The sequence below is a fragment of the Podarcis pityusensis genome (genome assembly GCF_964106645.2).
Source record: "Podarcis pityusensis genome assembly, chromosome: 9".
Lineage (NCBI taxonomy): Eukaryota > Metazoa > Chordata > Lepidosauria > Squamata > Lacertidae > Podarcis > Podarcis pityusensis.
This window is the reverse complement of record NC_138034.1, coordinates 37413894-37430495: the sequence shown is the minus strand read 5'-3', so window position 1 is coordinate 37430495 and position 16602 is coordinate 37413894. Positions and strand designations below refer to the sequence as shown.

The 16602-nt window shown below is 43.2% G+C and overlaps 1 long non-coding RNA gene across 1 annotated transcript in view; it reads left to right on the top strand.

Moving 5' to 3' along the window:
* The window catches only part of LOC308485554, an 87068-nt gene extending 72618 nt beyond the window's left edge, over positions 1–14450 (top strand). The window contains exon 2 of the long non-coding RNA XR_013990607.1: positions 14298–14450. This is a non-coding gene — a long non-coding RNA (uncharacterized lncRNA). The remainder of the gene's footprint in view (positions 1–14297) is intronic.
* Positions 14451–16602: the final 2152 nt, after the last annotated feature.

The window sequence follows — 16602 nt, the reverse complement described above, 5'->3', positions numbered from 1 at the left end:
TGTGTGTGCCATTCAGCCTGCATATCACCCACTAAGCTAGCCTGCTGTCCTTAGTTACAGCGGAGGATACTGACCTGTCACCAATGTTGAAGTTAAATTCACCTGCAAGTCCAGTCAGCTTCTATATGTGCCATGGGAGAGTGCAGTCTTGACCTTTGCCTTAGGCAGCAAAATGCCTTGGGCCAGCCCTAGCCATGCACCCGGCATTCACAGATTATGCCTTGATCTCCCTTCAATAACTGTATACCTTATTTAATTTTTTTATCCGTACCTAAATATGGAAGAGCTATTTCACTGGACAGTTTATCTGCAAGACCTTTAGATGGCAGATTTGCTAGCGTTCCTTCTAAAGATAGATGTTTCCCTTGTCATCATTGGGCGTTAGAAATCGTAACCTATGCATTCTTTTCCTATAGTGATTATCACCAAGGGCTGGGGAAATGCATAATCCAACCTCTTATGTGATTGTGTAACAGCAGGGTTGCGGAATTGGTGCTCCTTCTTGCATTTCTGGATTTCCACTCCCATCAACTTCAGTCAGCATAGCCAATAGTCAGGGGTGAGAAGAGTTGTAGTCCCAGTAGCATCTGGTCTTTAAACACCCTCTTGATGTTTCCCGATATATAATGCAGAACAGGTGACAAATTTGTAAAATGCTGTTATATTTCTAAGACATGTTTTGATTGCCAGTTCTTTGTCTGTCACCCTTTATAATCAGTTTTATTGATAGGCTGTGTTTGGTAGGTTGTGCAAGAGATTGGTTGACTATTATAAGCATGCTTGGTTAGCTATTTGTGATAAAATAGACACCTTACAAAAGACTTGAACATAAATCTTTACTTGTCAGGTTGGCAACAGCCAAACAAGAAGTATTATTCATTCATATATATATGAATGAATACAATACGTTTCTCTCCCTTGAGCTCAAGAGAGGGTTTAGTCCTTTTTGTTTTCAAAACTCCTTCACAACAGTGAAAAGTTATTAATCCATAGCTTGCCTGTCCTCACAAAATCCTCCACAAAGCGTCCGCTTGAAGTCACAACACTCCCACATACTCAGTCGAAGGATCAACTAACAGAATAACCAACCAGCTGCCAAATGCCACCTTCTTTCCCCAATACTATTTATACTTTGTGAAATACATTTACAATGTAAGTACAATATAAATACTAACAGCTCCTACTACTTCAAGCTGCAGGGTGGGATTTTTTTATGGATGTCTCTCCCCCCCCCCCCCACATTTCAGTGCACATACAAAATTGGTATGTTAGGCTCGGCTAGAAATCTCGTCTCTAACAAGCTTGGGTTGAACTTTACCACTGCTGACCACTCAGCTTCTCTAAGGTTGCATTCAAATAAATGGTTTGAGGACTGCAGCCAGTTATGAAAGTTCCTGCCTTGATCCCAGTGGCTAATTACCTCTTGCATTTTGTGGGATCCAATTCAATATCTTCAATGCATCATTAGACAAGAACCCCATGATATTTAACAGGAATAACTGCTGCTGCTGCTGCTATTACTTTGTTTAGGGGAAACAGTGGACTAAACAATGTTTTTTAAGTATGTTCGTTTTTTGAAATGTCTCATGTGTTTGTGTAAACAGACCCCCTAGAGAGGTAAAGCTCTGATTGCTCCAAGTCTACCTGTAACTCAGCATTCAAACTTTTTAAAACGTGTGCTTAATTATTTGAATCACTGCAAAGTGCTTGGATTCTTCTCATAAACACGCCGTTGTATTCTGCCTAATATATAAACACCACGACCCATGTCTGAGAATGTTGGGAATTTTATTAGCCCCATAAAGTTTCTGTTGAAGTCTACTGCCGTAAGTCCAAAATAAATAATACAGAGAAACCATTAGAAACAATTATTTACCCTAGTCTCCCTTCTCCTCCTTTCTCCATATCCACCAAACCAGTAACTCTCCAAATAAACTTTGCCACTGTGGTTACTGAGGTCATTTATGTTTGCTATCTCAGTATTCTGTAAGCAAATGAGCCAAAGATTCAGAGCAAATCTGACGGAAATGAGTAAAGATGGAGGAAGTGAGCACTTATCTTTTTGAATGCTTAAAAAAATGACACTTTCATTTTCTTGAGATGCAAATGTATTTGAATACAATTGATTGATCCTCAGTTAACAGGCAACAATATGCAACAATACATTCTATAACAATATGCAACAATACATTCTATATTCCAAGCTTTCCCTGACCCATAAGATTGGACCTTGTCTTACACGACTGAATTTCTGCTTTATTCACTTTTTTGTGTTTTTACATGGCTGTCTTACTGGTCTTAGGTTGTGTTTTTGTTTCAATGTTTTAAACATACGTTACTTGCTTTTAGACCGTACGACGACTTAGAGAGTGGGGATGATTTCATTTTGCTGGCTTGCGCTGACAGAGCTATCAGAAGAGAGTGTCACTGGATTCCTCCCACAATGTTTGAATGGGCTTGTGGTGTTTATCAGTTTGTGAAAGAGTCTTTCCCCACCAGCATCGTCTGAGTGCATGTGCTTTCCTGCTCAGAAACTGAAAAGAGACCAAGACTGTGTACAAATTACCATTTACTCTGACTCCAGTGGGCTCCCACTGTTAGTGTTTGAAGCTGAATAGCGATAATGTTAGCCGCAATGCAAGCTGCATCCTGTAGCTTCTTGAGAAATACTGCTGATTGATCTCTTCAATCAGTTTCCATATTATCTGAATACGTAAGCCGCGGTTACGGTGAGGCATGTACACTTCAGACAGCCATTTTGCATGTGCTGATGGCAGCTTCCCTGACTAGGAGTTTATGGGGGTTGCAGGTGCAGGGAAACAAATCAGGTAATGGTGTGTGCAACGATATAAAAATGCAACTTGAAATGCAAGGACTGGGTGGCAGGGAATGACCTCCCTGCATTTTAAGCCACTGTTGTCTATATGCCCCAAGGCAAAATGGATGCTTTGTAATGTTCATACTTTATGTCGCTGAAGAAGAGTTGGGCCCATTGGAAGTAATGGTCATGATTCATTGAGGTCCATTAATTTCAAAGGGTTCTGCCCTGAGTAAAATGTTAGTTGAATGCAACCCAAGGCTAGGGTGTCTGGTTCCCCAGAGCTGACCAAAAGTCTAGGGATAACCCAACAACTGAGAGCGGTGGCTGGCTCTTGGAATTAGCTGTGTTGACAGTCTTTGCTGGAGTTAAGCTCTTCAAGGTGAGTTGAGTATAAGCCGGTATCAACGTAAGCCTTTAGCACACTGTCCTGGGAGTAAACCCCACTGAATTCAGTCACTCTTCTGAGAACGCATGCATAGGATGACACTGTTAAACATCTGCATGGAAGCATGTCAGATGAATTTTATTGGGAAAACTGCCAAACTTTAAAAAACATTTTTAAAAGATATATATATATATATATCCCTTTCTTACCTGTCATAAATGCTTCACTGCCTAGTTTATGAAAACCAGGATTTATGTCAAGCTGGAATAGAAATAATGGCTCAGAACAGCCACAAAGAAAACCATTTGAACTATTATCAGTTTAATAATCGCAGCCCCAGAGCCAGGAGATGTTCCAATGAATTTGCAGTTAAAAACAGTAATTGAGGTAATTAAAAAAAAAGGCAGAGAACAAGAGGAATAGGTACTTATTTGTGTAATGCAATCATTCCATATTCAATGTTTTTAGAAAATAATTTCTGGAATGCAGTAATTGGCAGTGCTACATGTTAGCAGATCCCATTCTTAATCTGCCATAAAGCTCCCAGTTCATGCTGTGTAAGTGTAATTGTGTGACTTCCTCTTATCATTAATGAACTTCAAAAGAAGATAAAGATCTTAAAGCATTTGGGAGACCATACTCGATAAGTCTCTCAGCCCCAATTACCTACCTTGGGAGGGTTTATAAATAATGCAAAGGGGCTTTGTTCTGGGAAGAAATAATTTGAGGAAAAACTCTTTGTGTTCCTTGTTCTCAGATACTTTTTTATGGTGTAGCTCTATATTTAAACATTTAAGGCCCCCTTTTCTCTTGCCAAAATATAAATACGGCTTACTGTAAATGAGGCTCAGCCTTTCTTCTTATCCGCAGCCAGGAAGATTGCAAAGGGTGCATTGGAAACATATGATGACCTTGAAGGACATAACTAATTTGCATAGTGTGGATGCACATAATTGGCATACTTGGCGTATCAGTTGCTCACATTTTATTGAGGAGGAACCAAGACACAAGAGGTGTGGCCCTTATTCAGAGACACCTTAACTGGCCTATGTTGGGAAAGAACTTAAACTAGCCTCTCAAAATTAATAAGAACATCGAGAGATGAAAAGATGACCATTCTCTCTAAGAGCAAACTCTGAGTGCCAACAGATTGGAAAGCAAAACAGGGCCAGTAAGAAACAAGAAGGAGGTATCAGCATGTCTGGGTGAACCTTGAGATAGGCAGAAGTACAAAACAAATCCATCCTAGTGATGATTAAGCATGCTCGGTTGTCTCCAGGAGTGACAGAATATTATGTGCCAATTGGCAAAGTAAACTGAGTAACTAAAGCAGGGCTGGGGAAGCTGTGGGCGAGGTGTGCTAACTCCTAGGGGTGGAGGTGTCTTCGGCCCCCTCAAAATCTGCTGGCATGGGGCCAGGCCCCCTCAATGCTGAGGGGTCAGAGGAGGTTGATCACTGAGCCAAGAGTGGTGCAGTTCAGTGGCTGGTTCTTCCTGAGTATGAGAAAGAAAGCTGTGCCACACTAGTCTCTGTGCTTGGCCTCCTGATGATTCGACATCACACACATGATGTCACACATGCAATGCATGCTGGGCACCTAACGCCCCCACACACGGTGAATGGCGGGTGGCACTCCTCAATCTTGGGTGCAAGATAGCACCTCTGCTGCAGGCATCCAAATGTTGGTGGACTCCAGCATAACCAATGGTCATGGGAAGATGGGAGTTGTAATACAACAACATGTAGAAGGACGCAGGTTCCCCACCCCTGCAGTAGAGACACCCGACCTTTAGGGATTAAATGTGACCATTTGTTCCTCGAACTAATGTTTTCATTCTTCATCTCAAAAGTTCAGTAGACCTTTTATCTCAGCACATAAACATTATTTCAAAACCAATATTTTACAGAGTTGGAAAACTATGACCTTCTCATCAAAGGTGCCCTTATGAAGGAAGCCAACAACTTTTCTAGCATTATTTCTCTCTCTCATACAATAGCTATTGTGTACTTTTAAAAAGCCGTTAAATGAAAAATTGTATTTCTTGCACAGAAAGAGCCAGAACTCAAACTGGCTTTTATCTTAATTAATCAACAGCTTGATTCACATCCCAACTTAAAAGAAAGCACTTAGATTTATATAATTCCATTAACTCCAGTTGACTGTATTTGGCTGTAAATCTGTATGGGGTTTTACAGTTTATTAATTCAAACCCTCTCTTCTACTGACTGAAATACTTCAACCTGGGGAGATAATAATCCTTGTACGTTCAATTGTAAGAAATTTATTGTTACATAAGCTTCCCTGGACTAGAGCCTGCTTCATATAGTGGTTAACGGATACGAAGTGCTAACTAGTAATTTAAGTCAAAAGGTGAAATTAACAGTGGAATTGAATACTTAGATTCAAGGAGGCTTACTCTCAAGGAAGTGTGCACTTAACTGCAGCCTAAGTGTCCTCTCTCGCCTCCTCTCGCCAGTGTGGTGTAGTGGTTAAGAGCAGTAGATTTGTAATCTGGGGAACCGGGTTCGCTTCCCCACTCCTCCACATGCAGTTGCTGGGTGACCTTGGGCCAGTCACACTTCTCTGAAGTCTCTCAGCCCCACTCGCCTCACAGAGTGTTTGTTGTGGGGGAGGAAGGGAAAGGAGAATGTTAGCTGCTTTGAGACTCCTGAAGGGGAGTGAAAGGCAGGATATCAAATACAAACTCTTCTTCTTCCTGACAAAGCAATCTCCCCCCCCCTTTGTGCTGGGCAGAGGTGTCCCCCCAGTAGACCTACAGGCCTCCATCAGCCTCCCACTGGCAGCCGCATCACTACTCCACTGGTGCAGAGCCCCTGCTTCGTCCCACCAACCGGAAGATGAAGCTTTCTTGAGTGGGGTTGGTGCAAACTGACCTGGGATCCATTGTATCCTGAGCTAGCTCTGTTGCCGCTATGTGATGGCAACAGGCTTGATCCAGGCCCAATCTGCCTCCATTTCCCACATGTCGCGGGTATAGCAATGACCCCGCATCTCTATAATTCCCCTTTGGACTGAGAGGGAGGTAGCTAGGATTGCTCACTTAGTCTTCCTGTTCCTGCCTTTCTATACCTTTATTGCTCTTTCATCACCCAAAAGACACACGTGCATTTCCTCCACCACTTCCTCATCACCAGGCTTCCTCTGCTTCACTTTTCTCAGGCTTCTGGCTCTTCTCTGTTTTCTGAGATTCTCTTGCTATTCTCCCTTTCTTAAAACTCACACCCTCTTCATTCTCCTTGCTCTGCTACCACCCATTTGACGCCAGCAGTGCTCAGGTGACCCTAGTGTCTGTGTGAAGTTACTCTCCTTGGCAAGCTGACCTTTCACTTCCCCTCCAAAAACGCAGTAAAATTTTGCTGAGATTCTGTGTTCCACCACAGTTAATATTTACAAGCATGTCATACCATTATAGAAGTGTCCAACCAATTACATAGATACCAAATGGCTGGGAGAGTTCTAACTCAGGCATGCAAAAGTATGGCTGTTTGTATAAGATTCTGTCTTCATAGACCTATTATAAGTGTATCAAGGAGGCCTTGGATAAGCATAATAATACATATTTGTATGCTGGGGAGGGGAACAGATGGAAAAATCTGAAATAATCAGAAACACATGGGGTTGGATTATTTATTTATGGTCATTTTTTAATATTGCCTTTCCTTATATCCCCGGGGCAATTTAGAGGAAAGAATACTCTCTCTCTCTCTCTCTCTCTCTCTCTCTCTCTCTCACACACACACACACAAAAGGGAAAGTGTACAACATCACAGAAGTAACATAAAACAGTCAGAAAGATTAATATCGTATCCCAAACTTGAGAAGATAAAAGGTAGATTCCAGGTGAAACTTTATGGGAAGAGCATTCAATAATTATGGCCCCACTCCTTGAAGACCCTCTCTCTAGCACACAGCTGCCTCAGCTCAATTGTTGGGGCACCCACAAGAGGTCCTTCCCTGTAGGTCTTAATGTACAAAGAGTCAGACATGGCAACCCTTGTCTGCACTAAGCACTGAAAGCAGGATTATGCCACTTTAAACAGGCATGGCTTCCCCCAAAGGATCCTAGGGGCTGTAATTTGTTAAGGAACTAAGAGTTGTTAGGAGACCCCAGGTCTCTTCAGATAGCTACAATTCCCAGAACTCTTTGCAAAGATGGACTGATTGTTACTCTCTCAGAACTGTAGCTCCCTGAGGTGAACTGGAGAAAAACATAGGTCAAATATATGTTGCCTGTGCTTTTCCATTCTCACACAGTGTGAACTAAACCCACAACTGTTATGGGGGTCATTTATGATGGCCAAACTTTATTCCAAACTGTTCAGAAAGTGTATGTAATTTGAGTGTAATCTCAATTGAAAGCTCCACTTTGGGAATACTTCTTTTTATGTGAAGGTCCGAGTTGTGATCGCTGCAAATGCAGCTGTCAACATTCTACAAAGCTGTGGGGGAAAATAACAATTTGTGATGATGATCTGTTCTGGGTCTTGGGAGATCTGGTTACATTTTTGTGTTCCACAGACATTTTTTTGTGTCCCACAGAGTTTTTACATGATCTAAGGCAAATGGTTTAGATTCTTAGCTTCTATTGAAGTTCCTGTGAGGAGCAATAGCAAAGAACCAGCAAACCAGCTTGGAAGTTGGTTCTCTGTCTATACAAAGTAAGGAAAAACCAGTCAACTGAGATAGATACATCCAAAATGCTCCTTTAAACCTAATCCTGTGCCCAGCAATATAGCCAGGAGTATGTCAAATATACTCAATATATTGCTCAATATTTCTATCCTCTAAGACCTGATACGAAATTCCTTAACTCTTTCTTCTGGAATTGGAACTTGTGTTCTACTGAGTACTAGTACTCTAACGTAGTACTACTGCTCTAACTGTAATGATATGAGCGTTCTTAAAGGTAAAGGTAAAGGGACCCCTGACCATTAGGTCCAGTCGTGACCGACTCTGGGGTTACGGCGCTCATCTCGCTTTATTAGCCAAGGGAGCCGGCATACAGCTTCCGGGTCATGTGGCCAGCATGACTAAGCTGCTTCTGGTGAACCAGAGCAGCACACGGAAACGCCGTTTACCTTCCCACCGGAGTGGTACCTATTTATCTACTTGCACTTTGACGTGCTTTCAAACTGCTAGGTTGGCAAGAGCAGGGACCGAATTTTGGAGAGAAACTTGGAGAAGCCAGAGAATGAAGCTGGTACAGTGGTACCTCGGGTTACAGATGTTTCAGGTTACAGACTCTGCTAACCCAGAAATAGTACCTCGGGTTAAGAACTTTGCTTCAGGGTGAGAACAGAAATCGTGCTTTGGCGGTGCAGCGGCAGCAGGATGCCCCATTAGCTAAAGTGGTACCTCAGGTTAAGAACAGTTTCAGGTTAAGAACGGACCTCCGGAACCAATTAAGTTCTTAACCCAAGGTACCACTGTACTTTCTGGAGGCAAATAATTTGTTATGTCACTGTATTCCCTCCTCACTTGAGGTGCACTGAGCTTCTTCAAATGGCTCATGAAATTGTTGTCTCTATCCCTCCTTTGCTATCCCTCTCCTGCGTCTTTTCACTTTATTACACTGCTCCTGATGGTTACTGGAAGCCTGAATGCCATGCCTCTCAAAAACATGCTATTCAAGGTCTAGGGTGGCATCTCAAGTGATATGTGTTGAGTCATCTGACTACTAGGTAAATAACTGACCTATAGGTTGCAACACCAGAGATACTATGTGACCACAGGTGCAAATCTGGCAGCTGCAGTCAGAAATTACTCTCATTAATTCGTTCACCTCAGTTTTATTGTTCCTGGATGTATAACATACCTATAAACCGAGGTGCTGGGCACCCACTTGAAACCAAGTCTTGAACCTAGAGCAGACAGCATAAGAATAAATAAGAAAAGCTGCCGTAACATGAAAGAAATGTAGTTTAACTTTAATGAAGATTGAAAGGTTGGTTCTGTATCACAGGGTAATTTTTCGCTGCCTTCCAGTACCAGGCTGGAATGTGTATACAGAGTTTTTACTATGACGTATGAGTTGATTAGCCTTGACAGGAGAACATGTTTAATTACTGAAGAGGCTTTTTAATTGTGGTTTGTGGGCAGCTTTTGTGTTTTGGGAGGTGTGTCATAAGTTGTAGATGAGATGCTCCTGGACCAGAGAGGCAATAGCTCCGAATGAGAACTGGACTACATATATAAACAGGACTAGTTGCTGGCAAAAGTATTACTGGCTTTATAAAAATAGCAGATGTTGGAGGGAAAGGGTGCCAAGACGACTAACACAATCTCAGCGGGAAGCCGTTGGCATGTAAATGTTAATGACCCAACAAGGCACCATGAAGGAAGACGTTTGCTAGAAATCCAAAAATGTGGATGAAGTTGCTGAGAGTAACATTCCCAGGGGAAGGAAGGGGGAGGAGAATACCTAATAAATACGTGTAATGTGAGCACTGCAGTGTTTAAGCCTTAAAATGTTTGGCGAAGGAAATTAGAATTTATAAATCATTAAACTAAAGATAAATCCAGGAGTTGAATAATTCTGCCAGAGTACTGGAGTGAGTAGAAAAAAGGGGGGTTGGGCTGGGCAGCAGCACACAACAAAAGTGCTGCTGTCAGATTTGATGGCTTGGAGCTTATATTTATTTATTTGGATTTATTGATATTTCCATCCTACATTGAAAGCACAGGTTAGGCTGCAACATTTAATCCTGCGTACACAACCAGATTAAATTGCAGCAATGATTTACTTCTTGTAGGGCACCATTTGATATTAGTTAGAACCACAACCCTGTGATGGGCTGTGAGGGAAATGAGAATGGGGAATAACTGGAATCTGGTGGTGCTTCCTTTCCGTTCCAGAGAGCCCTGGTGCTAAGTCAGACCTCACAGGGCATGCATAATATCACCATCCTGCAAGAGATTATGCATGTGCAAGAGAGCCTGGGTGGATTCTGGAAACAGTTCTACAGGTTCTGTGGAACTATGGGCAAAAAAATCAAGTCCTGCCAAACAAATTCTGGATATGAATGTAGGTTGACGGATGCTGTGGCTTTGTTCTGCCTTTTATAACGCATTTATAACATGGTTGGGGAAGCAGTTTATACCATATGCCTCAGATGTTGTTGCACTCCAACTCTCATCAGCCCATCCAGCAAAGCCCAAGGGCAGGAATGATCAGAGTTGTAGTCCTGCAACATCTGGGGGAACACACATTCCCCGCTGCTGATTTATAATTCCCAATGGGGAATGCATTCATTTTTAAAATGCAGAAAAGATTTCATAATCCACAATACTTTTTTTTTTAAACGGAAAAAGTTGCACCATTAAGAATAACAAATTCTAGAAAAAAGAAACATGACTTTCTACTACCAGCATTGAACATATGGAGCTTTTAAGATTCAAAACAAGACTCTGGATTCTATCAAGTAAGAAAAAGAAAAATCAGGATAGGAGCACATAAGGAGGTACCATTGTCACTTTGGGTGGTTTATATATTTCTTTATTTGGATTTATTTTCCATCTTACTTTGAAAGTATAGGCTAGGTCAGGGGTCACCAACCTGACCATGGTGCCCACCAGGGTCTTCTTGGATGCCCTCAGGATAAACCATGCTCCTCAGGTTTCCAGGTTTCAATAAAACCAAAAGTAAGTTTCTAGCATTTTCTGAACCCAGGAGGCAAAATGTACACACACCATGTACATGATAAATGAGCCTGCTTCACGCCTTTCAGTGGTTTACTCTGCCTCTCCAAAAGCCTCTCCCACCCACTGGGAATCCTGCAAACACCCACGTGTGTGAGACGAAAAGTACACTTGGGAGAGAAAGGGGGAAAGAGCTACGTGTGGTCTGTGTGAGAGAGGAGATATGCATTTGGCAGGACAGGTGTACTGCATATGTGAAGTGTGTGAGATGATATATATAATATATATATATATATATATATCGAGAGAGAGAGATGCACATGTGTTTGTGGTCAGCATGTGTGTGATGTGTGTGTGTGCGCAAGATGCACCTTGTATATTTTTTCCTGTTACTAGGGAATGCTCCATGTTGTTGGTGTGCATTGTTATATGTGTATGGAATTAATATTGTGTGATCTCCACTAGCTATCCAAGGTAAGCCTGAAGTTGCCCATGGCACGGAGAAGCAACAATGAATGTACTCTCTATAGTTTTGTATTATACAATATCCTGCCTTGCAGTCATTGTGTACTATGCCATGATGTCACGGCAATCATTTTGTGACTGATGTCTCAAAACTTAACACGTGCCCTGGTCCAAAAAGGTTACAGACCCCTGAGCTAAAGTAACGCACTGTGTAATGGAGGATAGAATTGTCAGTGACCATGAGCCACATTCACTCAATAGAACCTCAGACTACCAGAGCTATTGGTGTGAACATATGTGTGGAAGTGTCCAAATGTAAGGGAAGGTTGCCTTCCTGCATTACTTATGTGCTTCCTAAAAACATCTACATCCCAGCGTTTGTCTAATTAAGCAACCTATGGCTTTTTAAACTGCCTATGGGAAGTATTGTTTGTTACTCTGTTGTGCATTGTTGTGTTGTAATCTGATCCTTGGTAGAAGGGTGGGATGGAAATTCAATAAATGGATAATTAGATAAATAAATAAAAATACTGGGATGCAGTTCGGTACCAGATGCTGGCTTTTACTCTTGGTCAGATCATAAGAACATAAGACGAGTTCTGTCAGATCAGACCAAAGGCCTAGCTGGCTCAGCATCTTCTCCTCACAGCAGCTAATCAGATGCCTATGGGAAGCCTGCAAACTGTACACTCTCCTACCTTGTGATCTCCAGTGATGGCTCTACAGAGGTGTATTGCCTCCGATGGTGGAGGTAGAACATAACCTTCATGGCTATTAAACTACCCTCCTCCAATTTGTTTCATCTTCTTTTAAGGCCACCCAGGTTTGAGGCCATCACTAACATGAATGGGTTTAAAAGAAGATTAGACAAATTCACAGAGCAGTAAGGCTAGCAATGGGTGCTAGCCATGGTGGCTCTGTTCTACACTGTTTGGGGTGATGTGTACCCTACAAGGCTGTTCTTGAACGTGATCAGAGTTCGTTCAATCCATCATTTACATTATCTATATTTGAGGCAGTTTATCAATCACTTAAAAGTGATCTTCCAAATGTCCAGCTTTCGCAACATCAGCAGCAGCAAAAAAGAAGAGAGGATTAAATTTTGACTCTAAAGACTTGTTTGTTTCAGTGGCATAGCGTGGGGGGTGCAGGGGGGGCTGGCCGCAACATCTGGGGGGGGGCCCGCTCGCACTCGCAGCTCTCTGCCCCTACCTGGCTCACTCACTCTTTCTCACTGCAGTGCTGGCTGTGTGAATCCGATCCGAGCCGCTGGGTCGCCGCCCACTGTGGAGGGGGTGGGTGCCAGGCGTGCGGTGCGGAGAGAGAGCGAGGGACTATCTGGGGGAGGGACAGTGCAGCGCCGCCCAGCGCAGCGCTGAGCGCGGGAAAGAACCACACCAGACCAGACCAGGCAGCAGCAAGAAGAAGCTGGCAGCGGCGGCAGGTTAGGGGTTAGGGGGCGCAAATTACTTGCCTTGCCCCGGGTTAGGGGGTGCAAATTACTTGCCTTGCCCCGGGTGCTGACAACCCACGCTACGCCGCTGGTTTGTTTTTTTAAAATCTCCAACTGCTTCTCTACTGGATTTGCTTTACTGGCATCATTCTGTATTCTGCCCATGTGGTCCCCCTTTGTCTTTCTAGGTGTTGCAATTGCTTTGTAATTTCCTCTTCAAGATATGGGGAGTGGTAGTGGTGCCAGAAGGAAGTCTGTGGAATCATTGAAATCCAAAAAGTCTATTAAAAACACTACTTGGCCTTTTCTAGATGTAGGAGAAATTGCCAACAGCCATTTGAAATAAATGTTGGACATTAATCTTGGAAAGATATTATTCTACATGACTAGGATATGCTGCAGGATGTATAGCTGGTATTCCTTCTGCAGTGACAGCTGGCTCTTTCGTCAGTTATTCCCCTTTCATTTCGGGACCCATTGAGAACTAAATTACATTTCTGCTGGAACTGAAACTCTTCCACTGACTAACTAAATATTTCTTTTTTGACTCTCCTAATTTATCATCTGAAAACATTTTTGAAAAGAGATTCAACTGAATTATTGATCTGACAAAGAACTATATGGTCACAAAGCTCAGTTTGATAGAGCCTCCAACCAGAATAGCTTTGTTTGTCTCCAGCTATTACAAAGTTTAAAAATTCTCAAGAATAATAACTTTAAATTATCCTGTAAAGATGAAATACAATCTAGGTGATAGTCATATACAGATTTACATGTTGCTTTAATTTTCCAGAGGGAGACTTGATTTCCTGTTCTGTTCTAAGCATGTGGATACAGACATACATAAAGCTGCCCAAAATAAGTGGACTTTACTCCCAGGGACGTTGGCTATAATTTGTAGGTATGAGGCAGATTACAGCCCATGCCACACTTTTCAGTGCCCCATGCTAATTTGTAATCCTGGCCTGTGTTCTAGCCAATGTTAGTCCTATTCAGAGTAGATCTATTGAAATTAATGGCCCTAACTTAGTCACGCCTCATCATTTAAGTGGGCCTACTCTGAGACTAATCTTGGATGCAACCCAGAACACCTTTTTTTTATTATATTATTAATGCCCATGTCTTTAAAAAGAGAGAAGTACATAATTAACTCCCCCACTGATATAGTTGGATTGGGTCCTGTTGGAATTTGAATTTTATTGCAGGCCAGAAAAACCTAAAGAGCTAGAAGTGGAACCAAGGCAAAAAGGTGCTCTGATATCATTCACCCAGTAAAGTGGCTGTTCTGTAGACAAAAATGTATTGCTGAACTAAATATTGTTGGCAGGTTTTCTTTCCCCCTGACCTCAGTGCTTTAATTTTCAACTCTGAATCTGCACATGGTCTTATTATGCTTTTGCATTTACTGTTGCAACATGTACAGTGTAGGACAAGGGCTTGTTAACCATAAGCATCTCTCCAGTTGGCAGGCAGCCTGCAGCAGCACTTCTAACAGATGTTTCTGCTTTATAGATCAATACAAGAGGAGCTCTTGCCTTGTCCAGGATGGAAACAAATGCCAGCACAGCGTTCCAGTGACAACTACTGTGACACAAGGAGGTTGATCAGAGATGCCATGCTTTATGGTCACCGCCACCAATGAAAAATAAAGTGATATTCAAAGAGGCATGTTTTAATGATTCAACTAGAGTTGATGAGACTCTGGCAAGACTCCTGTCTTTTTGAAACAGAAGTGGGAAACCTTTTTCTTTTTTGGCTTGGGGACTACCTTCTTTTGTGGGCCACATACCAGTGATGGGTGAAGCCAAAAGCAAAAATGGGCGAGATGCAATTCTTACCTTGTGCAGCAAACTACATTCAGGGGAGGCTGGTGCCCATTGGACCTGGCAGACAGGATGCCAAGAGTAGCAGAGGCAGAGCAAATGACTGGCAGAATAGAACCAATATTAGCAAGAGCAGAGCTATTTTTCTATAAAAAGAGGTGCCGGAACCAGTGCTTTTTGGGGGATGGGTACTCAAGGGTACACAGTAGTGGCGCCTCTTTTTGTTGTTGTTAAAAAGTGTGGCACTTACTGTGATGACTTCATGGTGAGTACTGGCACCTATTTTATTAGAAAAAAAGGCACTGGCCAGAACTCACCACGAATGCCTCTCTTGTTCTCTTATAATGCTAATGGTGCCCAACTGAGAGGTGCCAGAACTGAGTTCTGACCAGCTCCTGCTGGAAAAAGCACGGAGCAAGAGCCAACTAATTTTGGTTTTGCTCTCATCCTCCTCCCTGTTGAATTCTACAAAGGCAACACTGAGACTAAGGAGGAGGAAGCTGACAGCCAGATGCTTCCCCCCTGGGTTGGATATCGGGAAGGAGGTAGCTTAGTTGCACTAGCCTCCATTGGATACATTGCTGCCATGCAAAAGCCAAAGGTTTCTAGACACCCATCGCTTTCCATCTTTCATCCAGACACACAAGAGGCACCAGCGTATTTGAAGGACACATTCCAACATGGGAGTAGGGAATGAGGACATGCCAAGGAGCCTTTCCCCTAGTCTTTGTACAAAGATTGCTGCCATCTGTGGCAATGGAGCCCTTGTGTGTACAGCTAAAGGCTTCCACATGACTTGAAACCCTGCACTATAATAGGGTTGCCATATTTCAAGCACTGAAAATCCGGACAGAAAAGTTTTTGTTTGCCAACATTGTTGAGATTCTTTAGCAAAATTGCAAAGATAAAGCCCGAAGGTTTTGAGCTATTTTTAAGGAAACTTGCCCAAAATGACACTGCCAACATAGGTTGCCATACGTCCAGATTTTCCCAGACATTTTAGCAATTTCCGCCCGGACACTGCCTCCGACTACAGTATTCCAGATAAGTCTGGGAAATTCTGGATGTATGGCAACCCTACACTATGATGATTCCATGTCACAGGGGGCAGGTCTACTCAGTGGACACAGCTCCTGCATTAATGAAACAGGAAATTAATGGCTGAAGAACACTTTAGAGATTCTAAGCTTCTAGAAATCCTGAAGAATGGGCCAAACTATATGTGGCATTAGTCAAGCATCTCTCAAGTACAAAAGCTGGGTGTTTTGTTTCATTTTTTGACAAATAGTCAGTGGGCGTCTTCATGGGTAACCTAATGTAATGTCTTCTGCTTCAGAGTCCCCATGTTGATAATATAAAATCTAGCAGTTACCGCATTTTTCGCTCTATAGGACTCACTTTTTCTCCTCCCAAAATTAAGGGGAAATGTGTGTGCGTCCTATGGAGCGAATGCAGGCTCCTTGGCTTCAACGATAGCAACACAAAGCCTCTGAAGCACAGAGGGAGCACTCTCTCCGCGCCCCGGAGGCTTTGTGTTGCTTTTGCTGAAGCCTGGAGAGCGAGAGGGGTCGGTGCGCACCAACCCCTCTCGCTCTGCAGGCTTCAGGGATAGCTGCCTGAAGCTTTCAGAGCGCAGTGTGAGTTCCCGCTGCGCTCCGCAGGCTTCAGGTTCCTTTCGCTGAAGCCAGGAGAGTCTTGCTCTCCCGGCTTCAGCAAAAGGAACCCGAAGTCTGCGGAGCGCAGTGGGAACTCGCACTGTGCTCCGAAGGCAGCAGGTCGGGGAGCAGCTCCCCGGGGCTGGGGGTGAGGGAATCTCGGCTTTCCCCACCACCAGCCCCACAAACAAAAGGAACCCGAGGCTATCTGGAAAGCTAGAGGGGTCGGAGCTCCCACCGCGCTCTGAAGGCTTCGGGATGCCTTCTGCTGAATCCTGGAGAGCGAGAAGGGTCAATGCGCACCAACCCCTATCACTCTCCGGAGTGCAGCGGGAGCTC